Here is a 27,083-nt window from a genome sequence, read left to right as displayed (position 1 = left end):
ATGTAAATTTGTACACTAGAAAATTTACAGCAAGAGTATTATGAATAAAAGTTTGCTCTAAGTTATCTCATTGATAATTGTTTTGCAATATTTGTTCTTTGTTACTTGTGTGTGGGTGAATGTTTCCCCACCATCACAACAATATAGGAGTTAGAGGGAAAATAAAAACCACAGTGAAACGCAATGTTTATGACAACTCAAATTCAGTTACAATGACACTTATTCCCAGTTTGCTGACTCATGAGACATTTTCGATAGATTCTTCATTTTTACTTTAAAAAGCATCAGGCTTTTTTTTAAGTCTGCAAAAATGAAGCTGTGTTTTGAAGATATTGCTTCTTTTTTAACACAAAACAAAACAAAATAACGTGTGGAATTTTTCTGTAAAGTGAAAACACCAGATGAATTAACTTAGCTGTCCTGAAATTTTCTCTTTCAGTGAAAGTTTCTATGGGCTTTACCAACTCACTCACCACAGAAACTAAACTAAATCATTCATCACTTCAGTTCAGTTATTTAAACACACTGTAACTTTTCCTCTCAGATGAGATGCTAATAATCAGTGCTAAATTGAAAAGCACATGAGTATGTATTTTATGACCATTCCAGTTTGCAAGCATAGAGGAACTCCTTTGTTTTAAGTTTTCATCAAGCATAATCTGCAGTCTCCCAGCCTCTTTTAACAAAAATATCTGCCTATCTCTGTAATTTTACCTACAGTGGTGGTAGGTTTTGGGGATCAACACCCAAATTATCTACTTGTTCACATGAACCAAATAACAGTCGGCTACCAGGTGACAATAGTTTGGCTACAAAGAGCCTAAACTGGATTTAAATTGGTTTTTCTAAGCATTTTTCTTTCTTTCTTTTTTTAAACTCCACTCACAAAACTTATTTTACAATTTTTTGCATTTTCTTCTTTAGCTCGGTCTCCAAACAACACATGAAGTCCTTAAAGTGCTATTGCTTTTGCTAAATTCTTTAAAAATAATTCACTCTCTATGTAAGAAAAGCGTGCTTAATCAGATACATATTATATCACAGGCAAAGATGAATTATATTTGTATTGTCCATTACATTTCAACTTTGTATATGATGCTGACTTAAAAGTGCTGAAAGAAATTTGTGAAGTTGATAATATTGATAAACATTATTGTGGCAGGTCTTTGGTCCCAAAAGCTTTACAAAGGAGCAAATTTGGCTACTTATTATCTCTCCCACCAGAGTACTCATTTGGTCAAGCTATACATATTTAATTTTTGTAATCTATTTGCATAGGTCAATATCTTCAATTCACTAATCTTTTCTTGTCTCTGTTTCCATTTGGTTTACTAGGAATATAGAATGTTACTAAAACTTCTCCTTCTCCTTAATTAGATTCAAGGGATTGTAACCTTCTTGAGGGCAAGGACCATGTTTTCGTGAATTAAAATGAATTACAGAAATATAATGCCTTTTTGGAGATATTCTTTTTTTAAAATCCAATTTTATTGAGATATATTCACATACCCTATAGTCATTCACAGTGTACCATCAATTGTTCAAAGTACCATCATACAGTTTTGCATTCATCAACAAAATCAACCTTTGAATGTTTTCATTACTCCAAAAAAAAAATTAAAACAAGAATAAAAATACAAGTAAAGAAGAACACCTAAAACATCCCATCTCCCCATCTCCCCTACTATTCATTTAATTTTTGTTCCCATTTTTCTACTCATCTGTCCATACACTGTATAAAAGGAGTGTGAGCCACAGGGTTTTCAAAATCACACAGTTACACTGTGTAAGCTTCATAGTTAAACAATCGTCTTCAAAAATCAAGGCTACTGGGTTGCACTTTAACAGTTTCAGGTATTTCCTTCTAACTATTTCAATACACTAAAAACTAAAAGGGATATCTATAATAATGCATAAGAATAACCTCCAGAATGACCTCTCAACTCCATCTGAAATCTCTCAGCCACTGAAACTTTATTTTGTTTCACTTCTCTTCCCCCTTTTGGTTAAGTAGATTTTCTCAATCCCATGATGTCAGGTCAGGTTCATCCCTGGGAGGCATGTCCCATGTTGCCAGGGAGATTTATACCCCTGGGAGTCATGTTCCATGTGGGAGGGGAGAATAGTGAGTTTACCCACTGAGTTGGCTTTGAGAGAGAGGCCACATCTGAGCAACAAAAGAGGTTCTCTGGGGGTGACTCTCAGGCACTACTGTAAGTAGACTTACCCTTCCTTTGCAGTAACCAACTTCAAAAGAGCAAGCCCCAAGATCGAGGGCTCAGATTTCTAAATTGGTAGTCCCCAATGCTTGTGAGAATATCAGTAATTCTCCAGGTAGGGAAGTTTAATATTTCTGCATTTTCCCACAGTCCCTCAGGGGGGCTTTGCAAATACTTTTTTATTCTCTGCCCAAATTACTTTGGGATATTTCAGGGTTTCACACTGTACAAGCCAACAAAATCTCACTCCCTATTCAAAATTCTTTTTGGAGATATTCTTGAATCGTCTTGCCTTTTGGTATTTGACAATTTTGTAAACCATATTAATTAGGAACACTGCATTTGTTACTTCCTTCAACTAGGAAAAAATCAATCATACTTTAGAACCTTCCAACCTTTAGACAACGGAGTGGTGTGTGTGTATAGGTGAGATGTGATTTCTTAATACTATTGAATGCCTCATGATAAAAATTAATTCTCTTAAGGTCACTGAACTACATTTTCTTGGTGGGAATTAATATTGTACATTCATCATAACAAGTCCTTGTTTTCCTTTAGAAAATCATTGTGTCAAAAATGATTCTGAACTCACTTTCCAATGAACAGTCAGGACCTTTACCCCCAAATAGACAGCATTCTGCCCATCAAATAATTATGGCCTTAATTATCTTGTATTCTTCTCAGCCCACTACTTTACATAAGGTTGAATCCAAAAATCTGGAACTAGAAATGAAGCATAAGTACATGATAAAATTAAATAACATAAGGCCCTTTACTGAAAGTAATTTTTAAAACACATGCATAATAAATGCTTTTGTATTTAGAGGAATGAGAAATCCTGAGAGATAGATTTAAAGTAGATTGGGGATTGGAATTTAAAAGAAGATACGAAAGATTTCAACAGATGGAGAAAAGAATAAGAGCATTTAGGTACTGGGGGAATGGATGTACGGGAAAAAAAAAAACAGAACACTAATAATATATCACAGCAGAATGAAGACTGCAAAATGTGAATACCACATCCCAGCCAAAAAACATGAGAATATAGGCCAGATAATTAATATAATATTGATGGTGGTGGTGTTGGGGGGGGGGGGTCCTTGGATTCAAGTTGTATGAACAATTCCAAATTTTTCTAGCCCTCATAATCAAAACCCCAATCATGGGGGCCTTTAAAAAATAGCTTTACCAGTAGTTCAGACTAGAATATGAGTAGCACAGAATTGGAATTAAAAGGACAGAATTGTCCAAACAAATTGTCAACAAGGCTTTTCAGTGGTGTAGTGGAAAGAGAGCAGACTTTGGACCAGAAAGACTTCAATTCACTATGTCTCTGCCATTGGCTTTCTACGTGGCAACCATTCTGCACTCGGTTTTTTCATCTGAAAATGAGTATAACAAATACCCTTCCCATTTGTTGTCTTGATTAGAAAGAATCTATCTAAAAGCTCCTTAAAAAAAATCTGACATACAAAAGGCAATCAATAATTGGTAATTATTACTACTACATACTAGGGGAATATGGTATAATAAGGTTAAATGTTTTATCACACACACCCCCGACCCTGAAATGTCCATCTTCCTTTTTCCACCTGTCAAAAACACATGGTCTTTCAAGCTGCTATTATAATACTTTTATACATTTTATACATATCAGCTACATGCCTGGCAATATTTTTTCCTGTAGACCATTTCAAGTTTTGTAATTATGTTCTGAGATGCAACATATAATAGATTAACTAGCAAACCATAGCCCTTTCACTAAATAGGAAACTTAAGAGTCTCAGAATCTGAAGGAAACTTAGAAATGACTTGGTCCAACCATTATCAGATGTGTTTCTTCTCTAACATCCCAACAAATAATTAATTCAACCCCCATGGAATACATCTAGTGCAGGAAATCCACTATTCCTAATGAAGCCATTCCAATTTGAAGAAGCTATCATAGAAGGCTTGTTTCCCTATAATATCTGCACACGAAAAAAATCTCAGTACACTTCTGTCCAAAGGTCTGTCACAATTGAGAATCATTTTGTTCCCTGGAATCTCACTTCTCCTGGCTCTTCCTCAAGTCCCCTCATCATTACGGTTGTTATCCCCAATAATCTCTTTAAGTTGCGGCTTAAAATTAGTTAAAAGTAAGACTCTAGAAAATGTTACAGATATTTTTAAGGTGTGGCTTAAAATTAGTTAAAAGTAAGACTCTAGAAAATGTTAGAGTAATTTCAATCTCACCTCAGTATCATTTCTCTTTCCCCAGATCTCAACTTCTGTTAATGCAACCCAACATCATACTAGTTTTGGGGGCAGCCCAATCAGTGTTAACAATATAACAATGTTAACCCATCCTGAGTCCCCTGAAACCATTATACTATTTCCCAGGTAATATGAGAAAATGACTTCTTCACTGTGGCCTTGTTGGCAAAGACTTCACATTAACCCCAATAGTGATGATCTACCATTCCATCCTACTCAGATAAATATGAATCCTGATATTGTCAACCAATGTATTATTTAATTATTCCAGTCCCACAGGCATTTCAAATTTGATCATTATACCACCACAGTGCTCATCTAAGGGACAGAGCCTCTGAAAAGACCCTAGAAGCTTCCTTTCACTATTACATCAGTCCAGGTAGTCAGCACTCTTGGCTCTGATGCCACAGTTTTCAATGTCACTGACACTTGCTGATATCTAAATAAATGGCAACTAATCAACAGACATCAATTGTGTCTGTTATTTTAAAAATAAAAATAAAAATAAAAAAGAAATATTATAAAACATCTTCCAGGATGCCTTGACATCCTAGAAAAGTAGATACAATTGCCTATATACCACTTAGGAAAGAACACTGAATAAACTTCTGTGTACAAGCATTTATTCGCTAAAAGCAGCAGTTGATTAAATACAAGCTTATCATTGACCAACACCCCAACAGTAAAATTATGCCATGAATTGTTCCTGAAAATGTTGTAGATCTCCAAATCATCTAGAAGCAGAGCCAAAAAAAAGAAAAAACGACCTATGCTTCATTTATCTGAAAACAAAATTTAAATTTTAAAAAATTATGGAAAACATTTCTCTTTATAATTTTTCATTTTTAAAAAACTAACCTACATTCTCCAAATGGCATAAATATTTCTTTTACAAAAAGCAAAAGATACATATCATAACTGGAATAGATTTCTGAGAGGTCTGCACAACACAGAATATTTTATGAATATTTCTTGAAAAGGCAACGAGCAGGTATACAAGGAAGATGGTTTGCAAGAAGCTAATATGTTTCCCTTATATTTCTCTGAATATTTTCCATTGCCCATTTCTTCACTTTAAAAATATGCAAGTTAAAATCCTCCTTTATAGTCCATTTAAATCAGGGAGTTATTCCAGAACAACAAAAATTATCTCTGTCTTAACCAACATCCTACTTTTGGAAATATTTCTCCCAAACAAAAACAGTGAATATTTAATTCTGAATCCCATTCAGATAGGTTGTCATCATCTCAACTTCTAATGTCTGCCTTGCTAGAGAAGCAGATTCCTGGATATGAATAAATACATCCGCCTATCAAGTTCACAGCAGTCAGTTGTCCTCTTTTTTCCAAAGATAAAAACTTTCAATAGAGTTTCTTTTGGTTTGGTTTGTTTTTTATAAACTTTTTATTTTGAAATAATTTCAAACCTACAAAGAAGTTGCAAAAATATACAAACTCCATTCAGAGAATGCCAACATGCCTCCACCCAGATATCCAGATCCACCAACTTAAAATTTTGCTACATTTTCCACATCATTCTATTTATCCACCCATTTGTCTGTTTGTCCATCGTCCATCTATTTTCTAAACATTTGAGAGTAGGATTTATACATCATACTCCTTAAACACTTAATAATACTCCCATGTACACTTCCCAAGAACAAGGATATTCACTTAGGTAAACACCTTAGGTACAGTCATCAAGTTCAAGAAATTTAACATTGATATGAAGCTTACAGTCTGTAATTCCAGTTTTTTCATATGTCCCAGTAATGCCCTTTCAGGCATTTTCTCCTTTATTATTAGATCCAATCATGATCCAAGACATGATCCAGGATCATGTATTGCATTTAATACTCATTGTCTCTTTGGCTGCTCTTTTTTTTTTTTAATTGTTCGATCGATTTTTAGAAGCAGGATGACACCAGGATTCCCAACACTCCATACTCAGAGCTCAGAAGCTCATAGGAGTTCAGCTCTCCCCTAGCAGCATTGGAAGGTGGGGGTGGGGGGCAGGGAGGAATCTTTACCTCCTAATTAAAACAGAATAGAGGAAACCTAAAATATTCCAATATAATATCAAAAGGTAAGGACTTTAAAGAGAGAAAAAATGCAGACAAGTGAACATCCATCTTGGATTTATTCAAGTATGACTTACAATGTTTGCTTTTACTCGAACCCTTACACTACAGGCTGTGTCCTATTATTTGTTATCCTTAGTTCTCAAGTTCCCAGATACAATGTTTGAACTAAGGTACTACAGAAAGAACTGAAATATCAATAAATCTGCAGTGAGATCTGACTAGACAATGTCATATCTAATTTTGAAAATGTTCAAAATTCTATTTCTTATTCTGTCATAAGTAAGAATTGGCAGTATTTTTAAATCTTCCTATACCCCCAACTCCATTCTTCCCCAGACCTCCTTTTTAAGTTCTCCACTCTAAACAACCAAATGCAGATTGTGTTCCAAAACATGTAGGTGATATTAGATCATTTCCGTTAGGTGGCATTATCCATAAAATCTACACAGGATCCCCAAAATAAAGTATCATAACTTAATTTTAATCCATTAGAAATTTCAAGAATCCTGTATTTTTAAAATATTCTAATAGAAAGTTAAAGCCAGATGGGATGAGATCCCAGCAAACTATATTTATTGTGTTAATCTACCATTTGTCTTCTAGGCAAGTAACTAAAGGTCATTTGTGCTTCTTGGCAAGTGTTGAAAATAGCTGACATTGAAGGTCTAACTTAAGGGAATAATATGAAACCCCTCAGGCCTACAATGACCTTTTTATGCCAACACAGACATCCAAATCGCTTAAAGAGGACAGCAGTGATGTTTGCACTCTGATTTTCACTCACTTCAACTCCGTTTTCCTAAATGACTGATGGAGAAATTGGAATAATTTCCTTCTTGTAGATCTCAGCATACTTGTTCAACTCTCAGAGCCATGGCTCAAAGTTGACCATCTGACTGAAGAGGGACAAGTTTCCAAGCCTAGATTAGCCAAGTGTAGGAGAGGGGATGTGGTAAACACTGTCTGGAGGTGAGGGGGGTTGCTTTGGTTCCCTGGGTCTAAGTGAGCTGTTGGAGTCAGCTCAGTCACCCCACAACAGTGCGTGGCAGAAAACCAAGGCCTAGAGAGAGCTCACCTCCTTCAGAAGAGTAAAGGTGTAAGTGGCAAGGAATAAAGACAAAAGGAGTTAACGGCCTACAATTAAGGTTGCCAGCTCCTTCCCTTGGGGAAAAACCTTCATGTTTCCAAATAGTTGGGAGATGTTAGGGAATCTTGCCTCTGGATTATTTATTAAAACTCAGAATTGTTGTGTGGTAAAGAAGTTGTCATCCTCAGATATATCTATCCAGTTAGCATTTACCCATTTTCAGGTGACCAGCTGAACATCTTCCTTGCTGTCCCAACGATGGGCACTAGCACACTCTCATCAGCTATCCAGAATCTGACAGAAGGAGGTGTGTATGGTTTTACTTTCTCTTCCAGATCAGCTGGGGCTGATTTCTGTCCCCAGTTTTGCTAACTATGCATCAGGGTTTCTGCCTATAAAAATTGACCCACAATTACACTAAAAACATTGTCTAACTATTAATGTGATGTATAAAGGCACCTGAACTCAGGTCCACTCAGTGTTGCCCACAGAGGCAGTAGGCAACATTGATATGGAAGCCCTAACAGGAAACCTCTGTTGGGCTCACAAGTCTTCCAGCAGTTTATGGCAGACTTCACACATTTAGTAAGCTGCTTTGTCACATTTGGGTGGCAAAACAAAAGCACAGGACAGACACAGCAATAAATATTTGACAGACCATTTGTTCTACGGCTTGGCTTTCTTCAGGTTACATATTTTATCATTATGCAGGGCTAGAAAAAAAAAAAAACATGCAGGGCTAGAAAAAAAAAAAACATGCAAGGCACCTAAAACAGATTCAGACTGTACTTTGAACTGACGTGGAACACTTAATTAAAGAAAAGAATTGTTTCTTGGAATTTTACCCTGTGATTTCCCAAGATTGTTCTGAGATGGGCACTGGACTTTCAGGCAGGGAGAGGAGGAGGAATTAGATAAATCACTTTTATAGTATCTTAACACCAATTTCTTTCTATTTACTATAAAGTAAATTTAGCCTGTGGTCCTTTTTTACAAAGCATTTCCTTTAAAGAGGACTTAGTATTTTGCAAGCAGATTTTGAAACAGGTATGAAGCCAGTGTGCCCAAGTGTGGCTGAAACCCGAATAGCTATTTCTTTCCACTTATACAGGAAAATTCAGGACAAAATTGGTTACATGGGCAACTTGCAGTTTCTTTTGGAAAGCTTTCACGGAAATTCAGGCTGTATTCAATACACACATCATATTTTTTTAATAGTGTTGTGTGGGTGGGTTTGGAGGCACATGAAGAGCTCCAAAACTCATATAAATATCCAAAACGGACACGGAGAAACTCCCTCATTTCCTCTTGATTGTCTACTGCTCTTTTGCTAACTGTTCCTTGAAGCATCATGCTCTAATATTCATTTACACTTATTTTAACTTAAACATTAGCATCAGGATTCTGAACAACACACGGCTAAAAATGGTATCATCCTTTAAAAAGATTTTTAATATAACAAAATGCAAAAAGGGCTGCCGCATTCAAAACAAGAGGTAAGACAGGCTTACCCCCATTCCTTTCATCCGAAAGCCAACCAAGATAGACAAATAAACACTTTTCTCTTTCTTTCTTCCTTCCTTTCTTCCTGTCTCTTTCTTCCTTTCTCTCCTTCTCCCTCCCTCCCTTCCTTCCCTCCCAACCCCCTCTCTTCATGCCAGGGCTGCTGCCTGGGTGGTAGCCATTCACTCTGGCTTGCGTGCACTCTGAGTGAAGGGACTAGTTAATGGGGAAATTACAGACGTCTTTGTATGGTGGGTTCTATGATTTACATTTGTGGTAAAACCCAAGGCAACTGATCTGTAACTCTGACTTGAATTGGGCCCTTACATGGAAATTTTTCCTCCCTGTGGCAGTACCTAAAACATGCTTTCTGGGAAGGGCTCAAGAGATTACTCTTCACAGGGCAGCCCTTGCCAACGTATTTTAATCTCCTTTATACTAATCACCACAGTCTTGAAACATCCCCCCCAATAACCATCACCAGAGCCATATTCACCAAAGTCACATGCTGGAGTTTGGTTTAAAAAAAATTCTCAAGCAATGCAAAATGATAAATTATGGGTTTTGAATGTTAAAAATAATATTTGAATCATAGTTTTAAAAGTGAAGATGCACAAAAGTCCTCTGAAGTACAGTAGTAACTTTCACATATTAAATTGACCAATAAAAAGAAGGTAGATAATCACAAAGGAGAGCAAGCAAGGACCTGAAGGGCTGATGAAAGGACAACAGGATGGATTATTAAGTTCTGATAAACACTGGGATCACATTTCAAATCCACTTGCTCTAAAAGTATTTAAGTAATGGAACTCATTCTACTGTCCTTACACTGTTTTCTCTCATGCAGTAAGAAAATGCTTTGCCTTTAACCATTGTAGGGATTTGCTGTTTCACACTCCTTGCAGAATATTTCTTTAAGGTAAACTATGAGCCAGCAAGTCAACACATGTTCAGAATGCATTTGCCGAATTAGGAACCCAAGATCTTCACTCCATTTAATTGCTTTGAGGCAATGAAGTATAAACAGTCTTGGTTAGAGCAAGAACTACAAGCAGACACACATACTCACCAAATTTTTGTTCTTAATGAAATCCTTAGCTTGGTAACCTCATTCAAAGTAATCAAACGAGGAAGGAAGCAGTACCATCTGTCTCCCCCTCATGTTAGCCTGTTAGTGTCATACATTTCAAAATGGTTAAAAAGGGCTTTACAATGCAAAGTCCAAGCATAGTACCAGTGAAAGCTGGACAATGGAAATAGCTGTAGATTTAAGTAAAAGTCAGGTAGTGAAGGAAATATTGTACCTTCTGATTGATTGTTTAGCCTCATTCCCCCTTATTTAAAATCCCTGAAAAGTCTCACCTTCTTTGGTGTGAAGCTAAGATAACATTTAACCCCAGAGGAAATAAAACAAATCTCATACTGTGGTACAGAATACCCAAGCAGTTTAGTAAAACTGGACAACTGCAAATAAGTGAAGGGCAGGTTCTAGGCAATAATGTGCAAGACCAGTAATGATTCTGAAATGACAAAATGTAACCGTGTCAGAGACTTCAGTAAAGTTCCTTTGAAAAGTCAATGATTCAATCCCCTCAAGTATTAATAGAAACAGAGACTCAGGGTTATAACAAACACTTAAAGCTATCTTGTTATTGGCAAAAGATGCTAAACAATGTTACCATACCTGAATTGCTTCTTGGAGTCTACAAGTGATACTCATATATTGTGTTCTTGAAACTTCTGATGAAAATTGGTCTTCTATGAAAGAATGTGCACAAAATAGTTTAGATTCACTACTATGCACAAGGTCTCAGATGCTACATTTAAGATCTAAAGTTTTATGCATGGACTAAAACATTTTTAAAGAAAGAATATATTTAAATAAGAAAATTAAAATATATAGAATAATCAATACTATTTGATGATCTCTCTTGATGATTTCTTTTTTCTTTCTACTTCATTAAATAAAGTATATCAATTGTCATGATAATATTGCATGGTCTTTCCCAATGTTTGATCCCTTGTCTACTTTATAAGTTGGTTTGCTGAAAGGTCATGGTTTCTTGAAGAAATTTCATCTCTTCTTAGAGTTCTTTGCTTGGATTTTGTGAGCCTTGCCTATCCTACAGCTACCAATAAATTATATCCTTCACACTAAGGGGTTTTACTTGGAAAGTGGGTCTCTTATTTTCATCTAATGAGCAAGCTTGAAATTGTTAGTGAGCATCAGCAGTAAACCTCAAAACTGTCAAGGTCATCAAAAACAAGTCTGAGGAACAGTCACAGCCAAGAAGAGTCTAAGGAGCCATGACTATTAAATATAAGGAGGTATCCTAGATAGGATCCTGGAACAGAAAAGGGCATATGGAAAAAACTAAGGAAATATGAATAAAGTATGGACATCAGTTAATAACAATGTATTGATATTGGTTCATTAATTGTGGCAACTGTACTAGTCTAATGCTAAATGCAAATAAGTGGGGAAACTGGGTGTGGGTTACATGGGAACTTTCTGTACTACCATCACAACTTTTCTGTAAATCCAAAACTCTTCTAAAATAAAAAGTTGTTTTGTTTTTTTTTTTTTAAGAAAAATGTCAGTAATGAGGTAACTGAACCCTCTTAAAGGCAGGGGTAGCTTTATCAAATGGTAACTTCTTCAATTGTAGATATACTAGATGATGTGAAAGAATTGAAAAGTACACAGACTTTTTAGAAATAATAATACCTATTGCGATTCCCTGACCACCATGAAAATAACTTCAGAATTTTCATGCTTGAAAAAGAGGAAACAGTCTGGGTAAACAAAACTGATATGTAGAATATATACATGGAATTACTAGGTACAGAAGTAACTCCATGTTTTTCCCTTCTCTCTATGGCAGATAGGAACAGACATCGTAATAAGAAAATATAAATAGCTGCTCTTGTACTCGTAAAGTAAATAAAAGCAAGATAATCGTGGGACTTGATGGGTTTACTGCTCCCTAAAGATCAGTTGCCAAGGCAAGAACTGGAATATATTTTCTAATCCAGGTTATTCAACAAAAAGTACAACAGACAATAATACTTCTGAAATTTTCCAAATGCTTCACATTTATTATTTCATTTTACCTCACAACAACTGTATGGAACAGCGTAGTATAGTATTAACATAATTTATGGAGAAACCAAAGGCATGAAAAGGTTATGAAACTTATTTGAAGTCACATATAAGTAAGTCACTGAATTCCAACTAGGATCTAATTCTCCCAACTTCAACCCCAACCTCCTTTACTGGGAATAATATGCTTTCAAGGCAAGAATTTTGTGTTTATGTATACGTTGTGTTTTACACATACACATAAGCAACATAACATTCTAAGTGTACTAAAAGCCGATGTTAAGGCCATTCCAATATGCCATAATTTCCTGTGAGATGTAACTACTAAATAAAATGAAAAAGGCATGCCAGCCCAAAGAAAAGAGATAATCCTTTCTCTCAGTATCAATGTTATGAAAGCATACCACAAAATTAGTATTAATTATATACTCAAGTACAGAATTAATTATTTATAGAATTTGACAAATTTATCTCCAAACATGTACAACTGGTTGCTGTTAGTGCTAGATTTGATTATTGAAAACTGTATCATCACTGCCTTAAAAAAGACTGATATCTTGACTGCATGGCAACTTGGAGTTATCACTGCTAATCTACCCATTTTTACCCCATTTTTATAACCATTAACAGAAGAGTTAAAGTTCATCTTGTCTGCAATGAACCATGGTCAAATTAAGGACATCTTACTATATCCCAATGTTTACCGAAGTAACAGCAAAATTTAGTTCTTGCTTGCTTCAGCTACAACTAAAGAAGTATCTGAGTAATTTAGTTTCTCAGCAACTATCTATTGAAGGTCTGCTGTGGCCACAGAACCACGGTATGGACCCAGTCTGAATAAGACCCCAGTATATTGAGGACTTAGTCTAATCAAGAGACATCAGTATGAATAAAGCACAGGATCAAAAGACATGAAGGAAACATCAGGAGCCCTCTTATACTTGTTTTTTTTTCCCTTCATTCATTTAAAACTGTAAATCAGCCCAAAAGGTAGGCAAAGTACTAGAAAAGTTATTTGAAAATAAAAGTCACAAAATGGTCCTTGGGCACTCATTTCTAAGTTGAACAGAGAATTTAACATGATTCCATTAGAGAGTATCAACTCAACAAATCTGGATGCTGATTTCTTTTTTGTTTCGGTGATCACTTGAGAACAATAGTCATTTTTAGGTTAGCTTCCAGAACAACATCAAATAGGCGCAGACCCTTCTGGTTTAGGCTCCAGGGTCTGACTGAAGATGTGTTTTAAGTTGTGAAGTATATCTCATGACATACCAACACCAGAAATAGCCCCATTTATGAGTAACTGTCTATTAAATAATGTAACCAGAAAAAGTATAGATTTGAGCCTAAAAATCAAAAGAATCATATGTATGGGGAGACTGTGCTGGGCAAGGAACACAGACCTACATCTGAAGCTAAGTTCCATTGAGTCCTTTCCTAGCAAACGCAAAGACAAAGTGGGGATTTGACTCTGGATAATTTCTAAGCTTCAAAAATGTCATAAGTGTCATAAATCACTCCAGATTTTTAAACTATAGTGAGAATGAATATGAAGTGAATCCTAGAACTTGATTCCATGACAATAAATTCTGTTGAATATGCCACAGTGATCTAAACTGTTTGTGGGAGAACGAATTTGAAACAGTCTAATTTTATAACCAGAACAGTAGTCTCCGTCGTCCTAAATCCAAAAAGTGAGGGATAGAATTCCAGAACCTTAATAAATGCAACTTCTGCTCATTTTCAAGCAACTCCTACACAAGCAAAAATACCTATAAAGAAGAGTAATGCCTAAACATCAAAAGGTTACTTAAAGTTTACCCAAACTTTTTGGAAAATCCAAATAGGGCTACAAATCTTTAGAGATACGGTTTGCCTCTGTCCTCTTGGCTTTGCCTATATGAAAAAAGAACAATAATTACAGAGACTGTTATTCATTGTTTACACTTGCCCCAGACCCTTCCTTATGATTCAAAATTACCTAGCTTCACTCTTATGTTTGAAGAAGTGAGAATTCCGGGAATTCTGACCATCCCACTCGGCGTACCCAAGCTTCACAATTTCCAGGTAACTTATGTAATGTTACTGGGAGTAGCAGAGGAGAAACAAAACAACTGTACAGAAAGCCTTGAGGGATTTTTCTATTTGGCTGGTTAAAACGTTCAGAATTATTTAAGAGTTGGAAAAGGAACAATAAACCACACCCTCAGAGGGCTCCAGTCTGAATTCCACCATTACTTTATACCATGTTTTCCAATCAAAAACGTTCAGTGTATTCATGAGAATAAAAGAAAAGAACTCCCAAAGAATGTGCTGATGTAATTTGAGCTTGCCTGAAATCAAACTTCTAAAACATGACATAGACTGAATTGATGGCTTTAATCTTATTCTGTATGAACGTACAAGTTCTACTGGCTTCTTCTCAAGGTGAAAAAGCTCACCTCCCCACCCTCTGTCGTTTCTAAAAGCGCCACTAAGCATGGAATTTGTTATGACACAATGCTGTCCTGGATTGGGCTACTTCATACTACAGGAAGTTGTTACAAAGTGATCTCACCTCTAATACAGTCCTTCAGCAAAGACACTGCAGCTAACATTTATAATGATGCTGCAGGGTACAGAATGACACGAGTTAACGAACATGGTACAATCAGGCCTAGAGCCAGGCTTTATTTTATAGTTGATCAGCTGTGAAAGAAAACTAATAAGATGTATTCAAATTGTTACTGTTTTACCAAATAGCTGCATTTCTCCAAAATATTATTTGTTAAAGATATATTTCTCAGCTTCCACAAGAAAAAAAAAGAAGTTTTTGATTGAATCTGTTTATTTTTTTAACAAAAAGAGAACTATCAGAAAATCCCCGGTCTGGTAGGCAAGGAGTCAGGGATTGGTTTGACAGCCCGAAAGAATTTCAACAAGAGCCTTCAAAGATAAGACTGTACAACAGAAACAGTGAACCCTGTTGTAAATGATGGATTATAGTTAACAGTACAATCATAAAAATGTTTTTTCATAAATTTAACAAATTTATGACACTAAGGCAAAGTACTAATAATAGGGTGGTATATGGGAATTCTATTTTATGCATGATTTTTCTGTAAACCTATAACTTTCTAATTTAAAAAAAACAAAAAAGAGCCTTCAAAGAGTGACACCGCAGAGAGGACCTGTCCTCTTTGGCTTTGAAGGCCTGTCCTAAGGTTCTTTGCCCTAAGAACCTTATGTTTATCATATGGCAGACACCCTTCTCAGTGTTTTACATGGATGGTTTCGGTTAAAACTCATGACAAACTAATAAGATTAATAATATTGTTACCACCATGTTACTGATGTTGAAACAAAGATCAAGAGAGATTAAGTGACTTTCCAAAGATCAAGCAACTCAGCGATGGAGCTGGGACTCCCAGGTTCACATGCTCACCACCCTGCCACACGGCTCCTCTACCACTAATCCCGTGCTCTTTCCACCTCATTCCTCCTCAAACGACCTTGTGCAAGGCCATCAATAAAGAGCAGAGTGTGATGCTGACTCTGTCTGCCACACTGAAATACTAATTACAAATGCCCATTACAACAAATTTTTAGACTCTTCGCAGCTTCATTCCTTCAACAATTTGACAAATATTTATTTGACTGCCTCTCACCTATAAACAATGTTGACTAATACATAATTTATACCTAAATGGGAGTTATAATCTATTACTTAAAGGACTATACAAATAACTGAAATAAATTAAATGAATTAAAAAGAGTCAGATCATTATATTCTTCTACTTAAATCTTTACTGAGAGCTTAAAATCAACATGCTTTATGCTGGTTCACAAGCTCCTACGTGATCTGGCCCCTACCCACCTCTCTCAGGTCACTTCTTATTACTTCTCCCTTGGCTCAACGTACTGCTGACACTTGACCTTCTTCCTATTTTTGGAACTTGCCAAAATTTTCTTGTCTCTGGGCCTTTATGTTTGCTTTTCTCCTCTTCCACCAGATCTTCCCATGACTGGGCTCCTTCTTTGCATTCAAGTCACAGCCTAATAGCACCGCCTCAAAGAGGCCCATCCTGAATCACTCAATCTAACCTAGCCTGCATCCCTCCCCTGATTTATAGTTCTATCATAATTCTCTGTCTGACTGTATTCACCAGAGAAATTAAGTATTTTTATTTATTTGCTTATTGCCCCCCTTCCCCACTTTCCAACTGGTGGGCAAGGCCCTTGAGACCAGAGACCTTGTCCGTTTTTCACAGTCCCTCTGACACCCAGATTACAGCCTGGCAAATAGGAGGTATTAAATAAATATTTATTGGGTAAATATAACTGTTATGGGGATTATTCAAGAGATTTCTTGCATATCCTTGACAAGAAAGGTTTCATAAAGTCAATGGCAAAACAGAGGGACTTTGAAGGAGATGTGGCAACTCAGCAGGTGAAGATGAGTGCCATGGACATTGCAAGGAAAGGGAACAATGTGAACAAATACGCAGAGGAGAGAAGCCCTGAATCATGCTTCTAGACGGACTAGTCCAGTTTGGGTGGTATGCATCCAGCATAGCAAAAGCAGATTAACTTCATGGAGGGAGAGCCCTCAGTGTCAGGAGGAAGAGCCTTCAGTGTTGGAAGGAAGAATTCTATGGGCAGTAGGGAGCCACAGAATGTTTCTGAGCAAGAAAGTGACATAAGCAAAGCCTAACATTAGAAAGATTAGAGACCTATTGAATAGTCCAGGCAAAGGATACTAATAACATTTTCAAGCCTCTCTGATAAAACACTAAAAATCTTTGCCATTTTTTTTTTAATAGAAAACTCCCAAGAGAGAACAGGAAGAAAAGAATATGAACTTAGTGCTGTTAACTGTTGGAACAGAGAGTACAATGTTATGAAGTATAAAGTTGAATATAATGATGAAATTTGTTTCTCTAATATCTGTTCAAAAGCACTTTGCAAAATAAACACAGATTTTATTATATCAAACCACCCAATATGACTCATCTCTTTGGAAATGTGTCTTTGGCATCTTCTTTCCTCAGGCCTCAAATTCTTTCAGAAAAATAAAGCAGATTAGTGGCCTGATGACAGGACAGAAGTCAAAACTTGAAATCCTAAATCCACTTCCACCACCGACTTCCTGTCTGACATGGAACTCTACGTCATCTTTGTATTTGTAAAATATTTCTATTTGGTGAGTGTTTCATAAATTAACTGATCAGTGACTACAAGGAAATTAACTTTCAAAATAATCACATTAATACACTGAAATGAATGTAAACCTTAAATGTAGTCCCTTATAGTGTATTACTGAATTACCTTATCCTTATTTATTTCTCAGTCAGGCAGGGAAAATAGAAATAGATACATAAATGTGGGCAGGGGGGGAAGCTGGGGAAAGGGGACGATGGGGCGGCGTGGCGGTGGGGGGGGGGAGGGAGGGAGAGAGGAAGGGAGGGAGAAAGAGAATGTGTGTCTTGCAAACAATGGCTCTGTCCTTAAAAATTCCCAGATAACAAAATTGAAAAAAGTTTCTTTTTAAAAGACATGATGTAAACACAAGGAAGTTTAAAATAACACTTGTATAAACTGTTTGAATTGAAGAGAAGAAAACACACCCCAAAAGAGTTTTGTCAGAATAAAAAGAAAACAAATCCCAAATCCTGACAGCAACATAAAAGTCAAATTCTCCCCCTTCCTTTCATAATGGCTTTTCTACTGAGCTTCATTTTGACCTTGCATTACTTTCCCAACATTGAAGAATACTGCCTTTCAAAACTCTCCATTTCTCTGCCTGTTGTACTATTATTCTTTCTCCCATTGTTGGGGTTCTTAGCTACCACTGTTCCAATATGAAAAGCACAATCTTTGGCTTCCCACAAACAAATATACACCAACATTTTTATACTCTTTCTACTTTAAATTGAGACCCTGTGTAAAAGAAAAGACAATCATAAAGTCATAAACATTACTAGAAACATAACACTGAAAAATTAGTTATCTATTTGCTGGAAAAGATACAGTCTTGTCATCACTCTATAGCCAATGCACCTTATCCCTCTCAGCTGCAACAGGAGGGCCTTGTATGAAAGATCTTCAACAGCCTTGATTCGTTAGTCTGGGCTGGGAGGGTGGACCAAAGGTATGATCTGGCTGATAAAGTTTCATTACAAATTAGCCGACCTCTTTGATGAAAACAAGCAAGGCTGAGACTGTACCATAATTTTATCCTCATAAATTAGTCAACAAGACAAACACTAAACAGAGCTTGCCACATGAGGAGCAAACTAATTTAACTAATTCATACACACTACCTGATTAAGAGCAGTTTGGGCACTAAGGTTGTGATCTTGTTGAGTTTGCATTAATTTACACAAAGATGCCCACTTAGTTGTCAGGAGTGAGGCACCAAGATAGGGGCACGATACATGCATTTGTGTACTACTTCAACTAAGAAGAACTAATTCAGAGAAAAATAATATAAACCAGCTCTCTATTCTCACACCTCAATCCTGTATATGCAATTTTAAGATAAGTGCTCGTTTAATAGATAGGCTGTACTGTGCTCTTGCTTTTGTTATGTGTTCAATACTTTCAAGTGGTTGTGAAAAAAAATACATTTCTTCACTGGCACAGTATAGTTCTTAGTTGATATTAAAAAGGGTAAAAAGAAAAACATGGATAATATTTGTAAAAAAGTAAAGATTATTACAAATTCTTCTATGACATCTTAGGAAAAGACACAGATGCAATGCTCTCCAACCTGTGTTCACATTTGGAAAAGAACACTCCTTCTACTTCTACGGACTCCTGAGATCTATTACTTCAGCCTTCTTGGCTGTAACTACACACCTCTGAATACTCTTATTTATTTCATTATACACAACCTCCTAAAAACACAGGTCTTCTTCATAAATTTATGGAGTAAGATCTTAATTTCACAATGATGAGTAGCTGCAACCAAAGAAGCTCCTTGAAGACTGGCTGATTCTAGCGATGGTGCAGAAAACACAAAATGAGCCTGGAACACCCGTGATGACAGAAAACAGGAAAGTGCTAGAAAAAGGACGAGGGCATCTTTAAAAAAAGGGTCACAGGAGTCAACCCAAAGAGTTACCAATGGCCAAAAATGAAACGATTTGAGCAATAAAATGAGAACACTGGATCATAAACTATAGAATAAACACAACTATCCAGGGGTCCACAATGATGAAAATCAGTAATTGCCTAAATAAATAAATAGGGGATAAGGAACAGCTCTTCCTTACAGAAAATTCTAATTGATAAATGTAAGAAGAAAGAAGGAAATACAAAATCACCACTAGAATACTACAGAAATAATTGTGCAGGCAAAATCTATGGATGGATGCTAAAATCAGTAGGTAAAGGTTCAAGAAGAAACAGGATATGTGCATCATCTCATAGTATTTTCCCCTAGATACTAGTTAATTCAATGGGAAATAGAGTAACTCTGAGGTAGAGAAACCCAGCAGATACCTTAATCAAATGATCAAGATTATCACCAGCAATAAAACAACATCATATCTGATATGATGCACTGAGGAAAACCACTTCTAAGGTATTCTTGCCAAAAATACATAATCTGTATCTAATCAACAGAAATCAAGCCCAAATTGAGAGACATCACATAAAATAATTGACCAGTACTTGTCAAAGTTGTCAACGTCATCAGTGATGAGGAAAGGGTGAAGAACTGTCACAGATTGTTGGACGTTACCAGGATTCAACAACTAAATGCAATATGGGATCCCCGGTTGCATCTTGGATTGGGAAAAATGGATATTAGTGATAAAACTGCTAAAATTAAAATAAAGTCTCATTAATAATATTATCTAAGTTATTAGTATTCTATCAGTGTTAATTTTCTGGTTTTGATCATCGTATTATGATTCTGTAAATTGTTGATATTAGCAGAAGCTGGATGAAGCATATACATGAACTCTTTGCATAATTTCTACAACTCTTCTGTAAGTCTAAAGAAACTAAAAATAATTTTTCAAAAATCCTGGGGCAAAAGGAAAAGAGGACAGTGTGAGAAGTTCTATAATGAGGCTGATAAAACTCCTTGTAGAACACCCACAATCTAAATGAACAGTCAAGACTGGACAATCACATTTTGAGTTCTTCAGATTAGAAATTCAAATTATAGGGGAACATACAAAGTAAATGTTTTACTTTCTTTGACTTTAGGGTTATTTCCCTGAGACTGTTCTTCTTAATAGTCTTTTTAATGTAATTAATAACTAGTCAAGTTGATTTAGGCATTTTATAGTAAATTTTTCTTGCAGAACTATTTCAATCATTATTGTACAATTTAATAATATTTAAACTTATGTCTTAATATTATGAATTTATCAGACTCTAGGACATGTCAAGAGTCCTAGGTATGCTTATTTTTACAGGACTAGATATTTAGTCTTCTAAATATGAGCCCCAGCACAAATTTTAGGAAGAATAGAAAAGGATTTTGAAAATAATATCTAAAAATATAAATGTGGATATTTAAAAACTTTAAAAATGATAAGGCTTTCCACTTAAATCTACACGTAATTTGAAATACATTACTTAAGACTAAAATGAGTTATCGACAAAGTATACAATTGTAACTTCTTTAGGAAGAATTAATAGCATTCCACACACAAAAAAACAAGCATGCTGCAATAATCCCTTTCATGACAATCCAAAAATTTAAAGCATATGCATATTATTTTCAAAATACCTACCATGTTTCTAAAATTGATGTCAAATGCAAAAGTCATAGAGAACTACATAAATAAGTTGTACACATAAGCATTCAAATAGAACCTACTCTTGCCTTCTTTTTGCTCACCATGGCTAATGATGTGAACTCTAACTCCAGTTATTCTTTTTCTTTTTTAAAACAAAACCTGATCTCCTTTGAGTTCATATCTACCTTGATGAGTGGATTAAAAAGCCTAGCAAACTGAACCTCAAACTAATCCAAACAGTGCAATTACAATATTTCGAACCACCCTGGCTACTTTGTTTTTTTGTTCGTTGTTTTTTGTTTTTTTTTTTTCATGCTGCATAGAAGATGAGGTGCAGGTGAGAAAAAAAGTCATAACTATTTAAGTACTAGTTCTCAATCCTAGGGTTTGCAAATTGTGAGTGCAGAAGAGGCAATATAGATAAGGTAAAGACTGAAAACACCAGAATCTGAAGGTGGGACTTTAAGGTTTACTTGTAGCATTAGCAAAATAGTTTTAAGACCTGACCATATCGTAAATCTGTGCCTAAATCTGGAAAAGTCTAGGAAGCCCCATGTGCTGCTTATTGTTGCTGATTTTTTTTCTCCTTAAATGCCAGAAACAACAGCTTAAACTGCTAATTTAGATCAGTACCTATATAATATCAGTATAGGGCTCAACAGAACTTGAACTAAAAGTTTACAGTGTGGAAAACCTTGAGGTATATCTGGAACAAAGAAAGAATCACAGAAACAAAAGAGACAGTGAAGTGGAAGCTTATCGGAGGAAAACAATCAATATAAGAGAACTGATGTGATGGAAATTAAAAATAAGAAAAGGATGGTGATTTCTTGAGATGATGTTGAATTATATACCAGTTGAAAGAAATAAGAAGAATCAGTGCCATCCTGTTTTTAGCCTGGGACTTCTTTTGAATACGTCCATATTTAGCCATAAGGTAGATAAACCTAACCATAAGAACTTTGTAAACACGCCCAGAGGAAAACAGGTGCTCTGATAACAAGAAACGATTGTGTCAAACCACTGTTACACAGCTAACTTCATCTACAGCTGAGGCAACCAACCAAAAAGCAAATTTTTTCTTTATTTTGCAGGCAATTTTTATACAGCTTCTCAAACACATATTCAACACAAGTCTGCCAATTCTTATATAACAAACTGTCCTAAAAGCATGTAGCATGTTTGTCTTGCTTAAGGTTTTACAAATCCCATACCTGGGAGGCCAGGAGTTGGAGAGTCAGGGAGAGGGGAGGCACACAGAGGGTGGGTAATTTCTCCTCCAACTCATGCTGCTGTATTCATAGCATTTCCTACCCTCCCTTGTCAGTCCCTTTGTCCGGCTATGTCCAATACAGCTGAAGCACACTCACTGCACTTTGTTCTAAGCATTTCATCATTTCATACATATTAACTCATTTAATCCTCAAACAAACATTATGAAGTAGGTCCTATTATAATCCATTTTACAGATGAGGAAATTGAAATATGTAAGGGTTAAGCAAATTGTCCAAGGTAAACTTTTAGGTCAAGCTGGTATTGAACTTGGGCATTTTGGTTCCACATCTGATATTCTTAATTTCTCGTTAGTATTTGGGGGAATTTCTAGATATTATCTACTGGAGAAAATTACTGGTGCCAACACATGACTCATTTAATGCAACACGAGTTTGAAGGATGACTGAGATTTAGCCAGCTAGTAAAAGAGAAAGAACCAGCATTTTCCCTCCCTTTCCTACATAACTCTTATATTAAGGTAATCAAATGGTCCTAGCTAATGAGCTAAAGTTCTTCTTTACAACTTTACAGAAGAATTCCAGGCAGGAAATGTGGAAGAAATTATGGAATTATACAATTATCATTTTGCAACCCTTAATGAAATAATTGATTCAGGCAATGATCCTCAATGGATTAAACCACTGGTTGAACAGTTATTGATGGTGACTTACATCAGGAAGGGATCAAGCTGTCATCACGTGAACCAGTGAGAAATCTAAATATCTTAAAAATAGGACAACCAGAAACATAACTATCTATGAGGTGTTCTCGTAGGTAGATAGATGTTAGATATAGAGAGATGGATAGATAGAGACAGAAAAAGGGAACCTTAATCTAAGTAAGCCTCTAAAGCTGATTTCTTTTCATAGGAAATACAATGGACAGAGAAATAAGTTAAATAACACCACAAAAAGGCAAATAAATATAAATGACAGCATATTCTATAGGTCAACTGACCTGATTTCTGCAACAAGTCGAGGGCATTAATAAAAGGGGGTAAGGGAAACTGTTCTCGATGAAAAGAAATTAGAGATTTAACCAAATGTAATATGTGGTACTTATTTGGATCATGATTCAAACAATCTAACTAAAAAGACCTTTTTGAAACAACTTGGAAATTTACATTCTGCACAAGGAATTAGATGATCCCAAGGAATTACTGCCAACTTTGTTTGTTTTGATAATAACATTGTAGTTATGTATGAAAATGTCCTTTTTTTTTTTTTGGAAGATGCATATTCAGTAGGGGTGAAATTACATGGTATCTTGGATTTGCTTTAAAACACTTCTGCAAAAGAAAAAAGGGATAGATGAAAGAGTGTATCAAAGTCTTAATATTGAATGCAGGAATTCCTTGTACTTTTCCTTCTTTTGTGAATATTTAAAATTTTTCATAATATTTACTTTTTTTAAGTTCAGCAAAATGATACAGACCAGGGACCCACAAGTTGGGACGTTACATTCCAGGCAAAGGAAACAACATAAGCAAGAACTTTGACTCAAGAAACCAAGTGACATAGTTAGAGAGCAGCAAGCAGTTAAATATGAAGATCAGGCAGTAAGAGGTAGGGCAAGGTCACAGACAACCTTGAATGCCACGCTAAGAAAGCTGGGCTTGACCCAGGAGGATGTGGGAAACCAAGCCAGGGTTTTAATCAGAGACATGAAGTGGTCAGATTTGCACTCCAGTCTAGACCCATCACTCCAACCACTATGCGCAGAAGGCATTTCAGGAAGGCGATGGAAAAGGAAGCAAGCCTGGAGGAACAAAATCCAGTTAGGAGCCTACTGAAAAACCACAGACAAGGGATGGTAAAAGAGTAAAGGAGAGCAGAGTAAGGTAAGGAGGGCAAGAATTAGTCACTGGAAGGGAAGGAAAGAACAAGAATCAACGCTGACTTCCTGTTTTCTAATGGAGTGGATAAGTGACTTTGACATTAACTGAGATGTGGAGTTCAGGAGGAAAAGCAGGTTTTGAGAAAAGTGGTTGAGGGGATGATAAAGTCCATGCACATCAAGTTTGAAGTTTCTGTGGGACATCTAGGCAGGATACACACATGCAGCTCAGAGTATCAACCACAAGGGCTACAGATTCAAGAATCCTCAGATAATGAAAATGTTCAAAAATTAATTTTGGTAATGGACACACAACTATATGGTGGTACTGTGAACAATTGATTGTATGCTTTACATGACCATATGGTATGTGAATATAGGTCATTAAAAAAAAAAAAAGAAAGAAAGCAGTTCAAGACCAGTCCAGTCTAAATTCCACTCAGCATCCTGATGCCTTAAAACTGCGTACCATTTGGTCAATGAATGCTGTTTAACAATGGTGACAACAGGGCAACAAATATATATATATAAGTTTAGGAAGTCTAATCTTTTCCTTGATACAGTTTAACCTAGTAATTTGCTATAAAAAATTGTAAGACATTTTCATGGCATAGATATTTGATATCACCAGATCAAATTTTAACATGACTTTGACAATGTGACTCTCAAATTAAAGTCATTAGTTATATTAAAAAAAAAGATCCTCAGAGTAAAGGGAGCAGCCCCACTGATGGATAAGATCACTCACTCCACGGTCCAGGGACTGTGTCAGTCATATCCAGTGCCTAGCTGGTGTGGGGCTCATAAGTACCAAATAAATATTATGTGAGATCGCCCAAGGTCTAGAGCACGAAGATCACAAAGAACAGGGAGTTGATGGTAGAATTCTGGAGACCCAATGTTAAGGAATGAAAGCAGAAAGAGGTCTCTTGAAGGAAATAAATAGTAAAGCTCAGACCAGAAGGAGAACAGGGACCATACAGCTACAGAAAATGAAACAACAGACAGTTTGAAGCAAGCACAAGGTTGTCAACAATGTCAAATACAGGGAGTGAGGGAAATAAGGTCTGAAAATTGCCCATTCATTGGACAAAAGTGAGGAACCTGATGATCTTAAACTTCCACTGAATCTCTGAGGCAAGTGACCTACTTTGCTCACCCAAAAATAAAAATGAGTAACAGCATGATGGCCAGTCACTAGACAATGCCACTATTTGTGTGACCATGACCATGTCATTTAACCTTTCTATTCTTTCCTTATTTTTAAAAAGAAGGCTGTGAACTATATTATCTCAAAGGTTACATTCAATCCCAAAATTCTATAAAAGCAAACCCTTTGGTTTAAACTGTTCTGAAGATAGTAAGAGCCAAGTACCCACTTTGGGATTCATTACATTTTACACTGACCTTCTGCCATATTCACTTTTTATCCTTTGCTTCATCCTCTTTTTCTTTCCCACCTTTTTTTTTTCTATAGTGGTCTCTAAATTGCTTCAATGGTGAAAGCATTGGCACTTACATGAACATAAAAATGACCATGACATTTACGACAACAAATAAAATTTGACAGAAGAGGTTTGTCCAGCTCAGAATGTATTTGTGCAAATAATTCACGGATGTAAGAAATACTACTAAATAAATTCCTAAAATTTTATTTGGGGATAAAAAGTAATTAATAGGGATAGGAAAAATGCCATTAACCCAATAAGTAATCATGAAAGCACACAGTACAGCACTAAGGGTCCTAACCCATGGGAAGTCAGTTAGATGTGTGGATGCAGAATGCCCCTGGCCTCTGTCAGCAAGCTATAAAAAGGCCCTCGCTTTTATTTGATCTGCACTTATATACGGTTGTCATGCTCTTGGCCCAGCAAATAACTAGAAAATTAGTGCATGTTGCTCCAGCAAATCCGTTACCTTTGGTCTCATCCACACTAAATATTTAAATCATGTCAGACAGGTCATAGTTTAACACTAGAACCAGAAATCCATTTATAGCCATAAAGCCCAGGCAATGAATCAGACATTCCCAGTGTTACTTTTATTGATAAATGTTGAGAATATTGAACCCATCGTATAATTTTAAAATGACCTGATTTCATTTAATCTGTATTAATAGCTTCACAAACCATTTTAAGAATAAACAGAAACTTGCCTCTGAAAGAAGTTTTGTGTTTACTGTATCAGAGAAATTATTCAAATAGACTGGAATCACTTTTCTCAAATTAATCTCACAATCAGGTAGCTACAAAAAACAAATGTATATTCATGCTCAAAATAGACATTTATTCATCTTACTACCTACAATCAACACACAGGTGAGCACAGTGTGTTTTGGAAGCAATTTAAGAACTCAGAATGAAGATGCAAAAAAATAAGATGGTATTTCACCCAAGAATGATGGAGTGGATAAATATATATCCACTGACCGAAATAGATCTGCATATGGCAAAGATTTTTAATGTTTTTAACTGGGGTCTGTTTCTCTATAATTCAATCAACTGGTTCCAATTTTTAAATATTTAATGTTGATTAAGACAAATCAAATTAAACACCTAAAGGAGGGGTCATTACACAGGCAGGAAGAGAATAACCAGGCAGGAAGTAAAGACCAGGTAGATAAGCAAATGGGGTGCAGACCACTGGCACCAGAAGCTGAATAGTTAAAAATTATCAGAAACACATGTACAAGGTTGTTTTTGTTTTTAAATACACTTGCCTGGGCTACAGCACTGGAGATTCTGATAGTGCCTGAATTTTTTAAACCCCTTCGGTGAATCTGATGACCAGCCGGGCTTGAGACCAAGAGGTTTAAGGCACAATGTAAAAGACCCAAGAGATGGAGCACAGGTGCCAGGTTCTAGCACGATTCTGAGGTAAGGATTGGGTCCCAAAAAGAATGTCTAACACATACGCGTTTAGACCATGAGCTGCTCTCAAGGATGTAAGAACCCACAGTAAACAGCAAGTTAGTGTTCC

At 36.0% G+C, this 27,083-nt stretch overlaps 1 protein-coding gene across 10 annotated transcripts in view; it reads right to left on the bottom strand.

Moving 5' to 3' along the window:
- The window catches only part of SOX5 (SRY-box transcription factor 5), a 1,020,679-nt gene that overhangs the window by 953,942 nt on the left and 39,654 nt on the right, over positions 1–27,083 (bottom strand). For 2 of the 10 annotated variants that reach the window (XM_037846148.1, XM_037846151.1), the window contains exon 2: positions 10,834–10,907. The exons of the other annotated variants lie outside the window; for them this stretch is intronic. The gene's annotated coding sequence lies outside the window, so the exon portion shown is untranslated. The remainder of the gene's footprint in view (positions 1–10,833; positions 10,908–27,083) is intronic. 10 annotated transcript variants of the gene reach the window in all.

This window comes from Choloepus didactylus, chromosome 8 (genome assembly GCF_015220235.1).
Source record: "Choloepus didactylus isolate mChoDid1 chromosome 8, mChoDid1.pri, whole genome shotgun sequence".
Taxonomy (NCBI): domain Eukaryota; kingdom Metazoa; phylum Chordata; class Mammalia; order Pilosa; family Megalonychidae; genus Choloepus; species Choloepus didactylus.
This window is presented reverse-complemented; position numbering and strand designations above follow the sequence as displayed.